Source organism: Mastomys coucha, unplaced genomic scaffold (assembly GCF_008632895.1).
Source record: "Mastomys coucha isolate ucsf_1 unplaced genomic scaffold, UCSF_Mcou_1 pScaffold14, whole genome shotgun sequence".
NCBI classification, from domain to species: domain Eukaryota; kingdom Metazoa; phylum Chordata; class Mammalia; order Rodentia; family Muridae; genus Mastomys; species Mastomys coucha.
In genome coordinates, this window is record NW_022196896.1 from 120,070,077 (window position 1) to 120,078,736 (window position 8,660).

Genomic DNA, 8,660 nt, shown 5'->3' on the forward strand with positions numbered 1-8,660 from the left:
AGACTGACAGAAGTAGTTTGAGGTCAAGCAGAGAAGCTCAGAGAAGCCAGAATGAATCAATCACTTGGAGAATGGTTTGAGTCAGAACCACTGAGTTGAACCAGCTAGTCAGAGATCAAGAAGAAGTGGAAAGGGATAAGCTTAATCTGAAGTCTCAGATAATGAAAACATTCTAGACCCAAGTAAGATTGTAGAGAGGCTAGAACCTTTTAGGACCAGGCCTACATTAGTAGGCTGAGGCAGTAAGCCTCTGAGGCAACAATTGAATCAGGTAAATAAAAGTTACTTCTACATACTGTTTATAAAATAAAACAGTGCCTATATGTTGAGGTTTGGTCTATTGCTATGTATTGTAGTGCTAAGTTCTATACTGTAAGGTCTAGGCCTGCGAGTGACTTCTTATGTTTATAAGCTTTTGTTGTGCAAACCTTGTACCTTGATTTAAAACTACTGATTAAATAAAACTGGCTACAGCCAATTACTGAAAGGGTTAGAGGTAGGCAGGTTTGGAGTGACCAAGTTGGAAGAACAGAGATGAAGGGGAGGGGGAGGAGAGGGGAGAAGAAGCCACATTGAGGGGAGATATACAATGAGCACATGACCAGGAGAAACAGCATGTTTCTAGGGTACACAACTGGGGAGGTAGGCAAGTCGGCAGCTAGAAAAGTAGATTAGGGGTTACCCTCCTGCAATTGTCAAAGCCAGATGAAATAACCATGGTCTAAGTCTCATTTATTTGTAAGATAGTCAAGGATAAGCTTAAAGTGGTAGCACTATACCTATATTTCTTGTTTCAGAGGTTATATCAACAGAATATACATTGCATACTTAGTGCAATAGAAAAAGGTATATGACTATCATTAAGCATCAACCATCTGGTCTTTACCTGGATTTCTATCACTAAGAGTTAAGTTTCTCCAATATGTTGGCACTTTAGTACAATTATAATAAGCATCTCATACTCTTTGTTTTAAATATACTGTAGTGAATTGTAAATTATCTGTGGAAAATCACAAAGAAATAACTTGTTAACTGCTCTCTTCTACCAATGTTTACTTATGCCATCAAACTATAAACATGCTATAGTTCTCATTTATGCCTGATGTCAGTCAATCTTGCTAGATTTCTCAAGTGCAAGTTTTTCTTTGCTCTGTGAGAATCAATTTATTCTTTACCTGAGTTTTCCAACAATTTCTATCAATTTATACATGCACAAAGGAGGATATGTCAGCATCTATTTATCAAATTTCATTTTCCTTTTGAAGAGCTTTAGAGAAGAAGAATGCACATAGTCTTGAATATCAATATCAAACCCACCATTTCCTGATATTTGAATGGGTTTTAATGAAATTCCATTGAAGGATAGAGAAAATTACAAAAGAAAAAGAATTACATTTTATTATTTCTAGAAACTTATCTAGCCATATTAAACATTCACATTTTCCTAAGACTATTTTTAAAAGTAATATCATTTCAAATAGTGATGAGTAAAAAATCTAGCATATCAAAGTTGATTACGCCACAAACAGCTTATTTCTTAGATGATATTAAACTATGTAACTATCTTCACAATAAAGGGATTCATAAAAATATTCACAACCTAATCATTTCATGTTGCAATGAAAAGATCATGAGGATAATAGAATAACAGTGCCAATATTTATGGCAGTAGTTTTTCCCAATGTGTTCCTATTAGTGTGTTTAATGCTTGATTATTTGAACTAATTAATAAATATGTTTTTAGTGTACATACATGAATACTTAATATTCAGAGAAACTCAGCCTGGTTTGGGGCATAGTGAAGTTGACTACTGCAAGGAAAGCATCTAAGTCAATTTCCTAACTTATTTTTATCATTCCTATCTTTATAGTGGGCCAAATAAGGAGCAATATGCATGTGTATTGAATATTGAATGACTACATATAGAAAATTTCTGGGATTCCTGGAAAGATGGCTCATGGTTAAGAACACTTGCAGCTCTTTCAGAGGAGAGAGCTCATCTCAGGCACATGTCAGGTGACTCACAATGTCTTTTAACTTCAGCTAAAGTGAATCCTTCACCCTCTCTGTTCTTTTTAGGCACCTGCACAGCGAGATACTGACACACAGATACACAGATAATTAAAAGTAAACAAATACATCATAAATATTCAGATTAGATATGAAGTACTTGCATATGAAATTTAGATTTCTAAAATTTAGGTTAAGCATCTCTACAACTTTTAAAGAAGTAAGAGCTCTTGTGTGGTATGAATTCTCCTTTTTGTTCTTTATTCTTTGTGTATTTTATATATGTAACAATGAAACATAGTGTCCTTTCCCTCTCATCTTTCTCACTCCACATCCTTTCACAGATCTCCTAACAGTTTCCATTCCCTATCTCATCTTCTCTTTCCCTCTCTCTTTCTCCTTCTCTTCTTTTTCCTTTTCCCTCTATCTCTTTCTCTTCTTCCCTCTTTCGTGAAACCTTTGCAAGTTCTATAGTTCTTAGTAAGACCTATATGTGTGTGGGTATGGGGCCCTCCACTGGAGCATGAGAAATGTCCCAGTGGTCTCACCCCTCCCTCCTCCCAAAAAGATTCTCCTTTCCTCGACAGCTATCAACTGTCAGCAGGTCCTAATGGGTGGGGCCTGGGGAATACACCTACGCTGGAGTCTTGTGTAGGTCATTCTTATGCAGGTGCCCATAGCTTCCAGGAGTTAGTTCATAAGCCCAACAATGAGTCCATGTCTGGAAGGGAGCTTTCCACAGCATTCCTCATTATCCTTTGTTTTTACTGTCTGCCTTCTCTTATACAACGCTTCTTCAGTTTTGGTAGGTGTAAATGAGTTGTGGTAGGTAGAGATACATACAGCTGTCACACTTAGGACTAAGCACACTTCTCAAATTATTAACACTTTGAGGAGTTATGAGTCTGTGTTGACTGCTGTCCACAGTAAAAGAAAACTTGCTTCTTCTCCGGGAAAACAGCAAATGGCGGATGACGCTGGTGCAGCGGGAGGGCCCGGAGGACTGGGGCCCAGGATTAGGAGGCCGCGGCGGTTTCCGCGGAGGATTAGGCAGTGGTCTTAGGGGCCGCGGTCCTGGTCGAGGCCGCGGGGCTCGCGGAGGTAAAGCTGAAGACAAGGAGTGGATCCCCGTCACCAAGCTGGGCTGCCTGGTTAAGGACATGAAGATCAAGTCTCTGGAGGAGATCTACCTGTTCTCCCTGCCCATTAAGGAGTCTGAGATCATTAACTTTTTCCTGGGTGCATTCCTAAAGGACGAGGTTCTAAAAATCATGCCAGTGCAGAAGCAGACTCGGGCTGGCCAGCAGACCAGGTCCAAGGCATTCATCGCTATTGGGGACTACAATGGTCACGTTGGCCTTGGTGTTAAGTGCTCCAAGGAGGTTGCCACTGCCATCTGAGGGGCCATCATCTTGGCCAAGCTTTCCATCGTCCCTGTGCGGAGAGGCTACTGGGGGAACAAGATTGGCAAGCCCCACACTGTTCCATGCAAGGTGACAGGCCGCTGTGGCTCTGTGCTGGTGCATCTCATCCCTGCCCCCAGAGGCACTGGCATTGTCTCTGCTCCCATGTCCAAGAAGCTCCTGATGATGGCCAGTATAGATGTCTGCTACACTTCAGCTAGAGGCTACACTGCCACTCTAGGCAACTTTGCCGAGGCCACCTTTGATGCCATCTCCAAGACAGCTACCTGACCCCCGACCTCTGGAAAGAGATTGTGTTCACCAAGTCTCCTTACCAGGAATTCACTGATCATCTTGTGAAAACCCACACCAGAGTCTCTGTTCAGAGGACCCAGGCTCCAGCTGTGGCTACCACATAAGGGTTTTTATATGACAAATATAAATGAAGTCTATTAAAAAAAAAAAAGAAAACAACTAACAAAGGTTTAGATCAGCTCATGTCTATAGGTATAAGCATAAATATCTAGAAGCCAATTAGTTGATATTCTATTGAGAAAAGCAACAGTGGATTCTTCCCTCAGGCTGGGATCTTCCTAGCCAGGGGCTGTTGATGAGGATTACAGTACCAGGCATATACCATGGCCTCGATTCTAATATGAAAGTGATAGTTCCACATAATGGCTGTGGGTCCATTATGTCATAAGCACATCTTACCTGCAAGTGTATATTGCAACATGCGGGTACCATGCTGAGTAAGACCATTGGTGTCTCTTCTCCCTCAGCAGCTTGAGTAGAACTTTTCAGTGCTGTAGAAGCTATCCAGTAGAAAGAAATTCTTCTGAGGCAGCCTGGCTGGAATGTTGCTTACATTCATAAACAAAACTGGCTAAATAACGATCGATATAAGAATAGAATCCATTATCCCTGGAGGATCTTGACCACATGACAAATATGGCATTATAGGCAAAGACATCAATGTGTTAGGTTAATGCTTTTAAGCATATTTAGTTTTGCAAAAATAGATGACTAAAACAATTTTCCCAAGAGTTCCACACCATTACTATCTTAGTCATGGCTACTATTGTTGTGATAAAAAAAAATCATGACCAAAGCAATTTGAAGAGGAAAGGGTTATTTCAGCTTATAACTTTCAAGTCACACTTCATTACTGAGGAAAGTGGGGTCAGGAACTTTAGGTTGGAAGACATAAACAGGAAATGATTAAGAGGCCATGAGGGAGCTTGTTTCTCAAGACATACTCATTCTGCTTTCTTATAAAACCCAGTCCAGGAGTAGCGTCCTCCGCAATGATCTATGCACTCCCCCATCAACCACCAATAAAGAAAATGCGCCACAGGCTTAGCAGTGGGGGCATTTCCTTAATTGAAGCTCCTTCTTCCAAAATTACTCACCCAGCATACCACCCATGCCATTGATATACTGAAGCACTGCAGCCCACTTATTTTGGGCAAGTTCAACCCTGCCGAGGTTAGCATCAAAAGAGAAAGAAAACAAAGTTGTACCTTAATGATGCAACTCTCAAAAATTTTAATTCAGACCCCTATTGTATTTTATCACTTTAAAAGTTGCCCGAATCCAGTTTAATGCTCAGGGTCTTCAAACGTGGATCAGGACAGTCTGGAGCCTCTTTGTGCCTGTTTATTCTGATTCAATTTTGCCCTCACTTCCTCCTATTATATCATCCTTTGGAGAAGAGCCAAATGGTTTCCTCTTATAAAGCAATAAATACATCTCTTCCAGTCTCTTGTCATCTCACAGGTTATTAGTAGAGATAGAATCAAGGCACTACATATCCTATCTGAGTTATTAGGAGTCTGGATCTCCTGCCTTATGCATCTAACTCTGCAAATACCAATGCTATTCTTCATCCACAAGCAGGCTGAACATCAGCAAAATGGCCTGTAGCTCCTTCACATATAAATCCTCGCTGTAATTGCCAAAGTAGTTCTAGCTTTCAAGGAAGTCCATTTATCTTTTGTTGTCATTAGCTTATTTTCTGTGACTTTTGCTTCAATTTCAGCCAGATATTGGGAATTCCAACCCTTATAACAGAAAAGTACTGCGCTCCTGTGTAAAATAAATGTTGTTGAGGTGTTATGATATTAAAATAATACAGTGGGTTTTGTGGAATATAGAAAATAATTGTAACAGATTTTCCCAATCTGATAACAAATTAGAGTCTTGTTAATAGAAATTTTTTATGTTCCATTTTGTCTGAGATGTTAGGAAGGTGATCCATTTCATATCACACTCTTAGAATGAATGATGGAATCATATTTCTTTTCTAAACATAAACCATCAACACGTATACTTTTCTGACTGTCTGGGTAATACGGCTTCATTCTAAACTGTGGCAAATGTTGAAAACAAATGAGAAAAGATTCATCACCTACATTAAATAAATGTATCTTATTTAATTTATTTAAAGCTTGTATTTTAACACTTTGATAGAATTCACAAAGGAAAGAAAATGATCTGAGAGTAGTGTCCAAACAAGCTCAGAGCAGAAGCAATGAGTGATCCGACCAGAGTGAGAAGCTTGTTTACTGTCTGGCAACTTTCTTACATTTAGGTTGTAAACATTTAATTTGGCTTGAATAGCCCTCATTTTTAAAGTGTTTCAATGATTGGATCACATTTTACTTTGTGGACATAAAATATTTTTCTTGTCATCTACTTTATCCCATACTTGCCTATTTTAATATATATTCAATGTTCTATTATATAGGTCAGATTTCAGTTCACCAAATGGACAAAATCTCTTCAGAAAAATTCTATTGGTTATAAATGCTATATTAAAATTATTCTATCCTTTTCTTCTACCCACCACTACTCTTTATTTAATTTCTCTTGAATTTTTAACATATGTGTGACTAAAAGCAAAGGTACTATTGGTAGTCCACAGATGTGTAAATATTTCAACATGTACATATATCTAACAGCAGTTACATAAAAATGCTCTGTGCTTCTTAGTTACTAAAATATAACTTTATAAGTACCAACATTAAAAGAATGGAATTAATCTTACTAAACAATGGTACTTTATTAAATAAGAAATGACCAAACTTTATTAATGATGCTTATATTTTTCCATTCTTTGGTGTGTTGAAGATATTTGCATAAAACACACCTTTTATGAATTACTGTTTTACAAAATTTATTTAACTACATTACAGCAAGTCACAACATGCATTACATAAATATTATTAAAGTTTTATTCCAAATTAACAATCTTCCCTTTTACTTTTAATTATTACAGTTTATTTTTTAAAAAATTAAGTTGAAGGTATTTATCTTTGCCAACATAGTAGTAAAAAAATGATTGACAAGAAACTTAAATCAATAGGAAAGTTGGAGAAAGGAATATACATTTGAACACATTATGTGTATATGTACAATAAATTATCAATTTAAAAATTAGTGATACATATGTAAAAACACTATATAAGTCATTATAAGTTATAATACTGTTCATGGTATCTTACAGCATTATGTAGATTCATACATGTTTTCTTTGGTTATCTTTTTAAATGTTTTAGGGACAGACAAAATTAGAAGAAACTATGAAAATCACAGGTCATGTCGATATGCTTCTCAGTTTGTTCATCTACAATCAAAACTGTTTTTCACCTATAGTGATGAAGTAGAGTTCTATATTAAGTAGTTCATAATTTTTGTTAGGTTATTTTTCTAGGCAAATACCCTTGCTTCTGTGTTTTATTTTATCAAAATGCCATGATTTAGTGGTTTGAATATGTTTGGCTCAGGGACAGGCACTATTTGGAGGTGTGGTTGGAGTAGGTGTATCACTGTGGGTGTGGGCTTTAAGACCCTCATCCTAGCTGCCTAGAAGTCAGTTTTCTCCTAGCAGCCTCCAGATGAAGATGTAGAACTCTCAGCTCCTCCTACACCATGCCTGCCTGGATGCCGCCATGTTCCCACCTTGATGATAATGGACTGAACCTCTGAACCTGTAAGCTAGCCCCAATTAATGTTGTCCTTATAAGAGTTGTCTTGGTCATGGTGTCTGCTCACAGCCATGAAACCCTAGCTAAGACACATGGTTCTGCACATTTAACATACAGAGTCTCTCTCTATCTCTTTTATTATTTTATTTATTTACATTTCAACTGTTGTTCCTCTTCCTGGTCATGAAATTTCCACTCCATCTCCCCTCCCTTTTACTTCTATGAGGGTGTTCTCTTACTCACTCACCCACTCCCACCTCATCCCTGTAGCATCCCTCTTTTCTGGGGTGTCAAGCCTCCGCAGGACCAAAGGCCTCCCCTCCCATTGATGCCACATAAGGCAGCCCTCTGCTACATATGTAGCAGGAACCACTGACCAACTCATGTATACTCTGGTTGGTGGCTTAGTCACTGGTAGCTCTGAAGTGTTCTGTTAGTTGATACTGTTGTTTGTCCTATGGGGTTGCAATCCCCTTCAGCTACTTCAGTCCTTCCCTCAACTCTTCCATTGGGATCCTGGGCTCAGTCCAATGGATGGCTGTGAGTATTTGTGTATGTCTTAGTCAGATGCCAGCAGAGGGTCTCAAAGGACAGCCATACCAGGCTCCTGTCTGCAAGCACATCTTGGCATCAGCAATAGTGTTGGGGTTTGCTGTCTGTGGATGGGGTGGTCTCTAAATCGCCTTTCTTTCAGTCATTGCACCAGATTCTCTTAAGAAAAATAAATGTTTTTAACCTTCCAGAAAGTAAAACAGTTGAGATTCACTCAAGTTTAAAAGGATTTGCCAATGTTTCCTTTTATTAGAGAAAATATTTTATTGTGGGTAAATTCATATCAGGTTTATACTATTTCACTCAGCTTGTGTTTTGCTCTACATTTGAAGATCTGTTTTCTTTCAACTCTGCCATTGAACTCTATCTTGGCTAAAGGGAACTTACTGCTTAGAAAGAGTGAATATATTTACATTTCTATAATGTGTTTCAATGAGATTGCACATCACATCAAAAAAATTCTGTTATTATATTATGCATTATGGTAATTAGAGCTAATAATAACACATTATGTATTTTAAACCTTCTAAAATGTAGGGTTTAAGGTTCTAATCAAGCATAAATAATGTTTAGGGTGACAGTTGTTAACTGGTCTGATTTTGGCTACTGTACAATGTAAAAATTATACATATATCAATATATGGCATCATATTTTATAAATAGCACTTAAAATAGCATTATTTAAATTAAAAGTGAAAAATTAAA

The 8,660-nt window shown here is 37.9% G+C and overlaps 1 pseudogene; it reads left to right on the forward strand.

Annotated features, from left to right (window-relative positions):
- The first annotated feature begins 2,975 nt into the window (after nt 1-2,975).
- On the forward strand, nt 2,976-3,845 carry LOC116089318 (annotated as a pseudogene).
- The last annotated feature ends 4,815 nt before the right edge of the window (nt 3,846-8,660 follow it).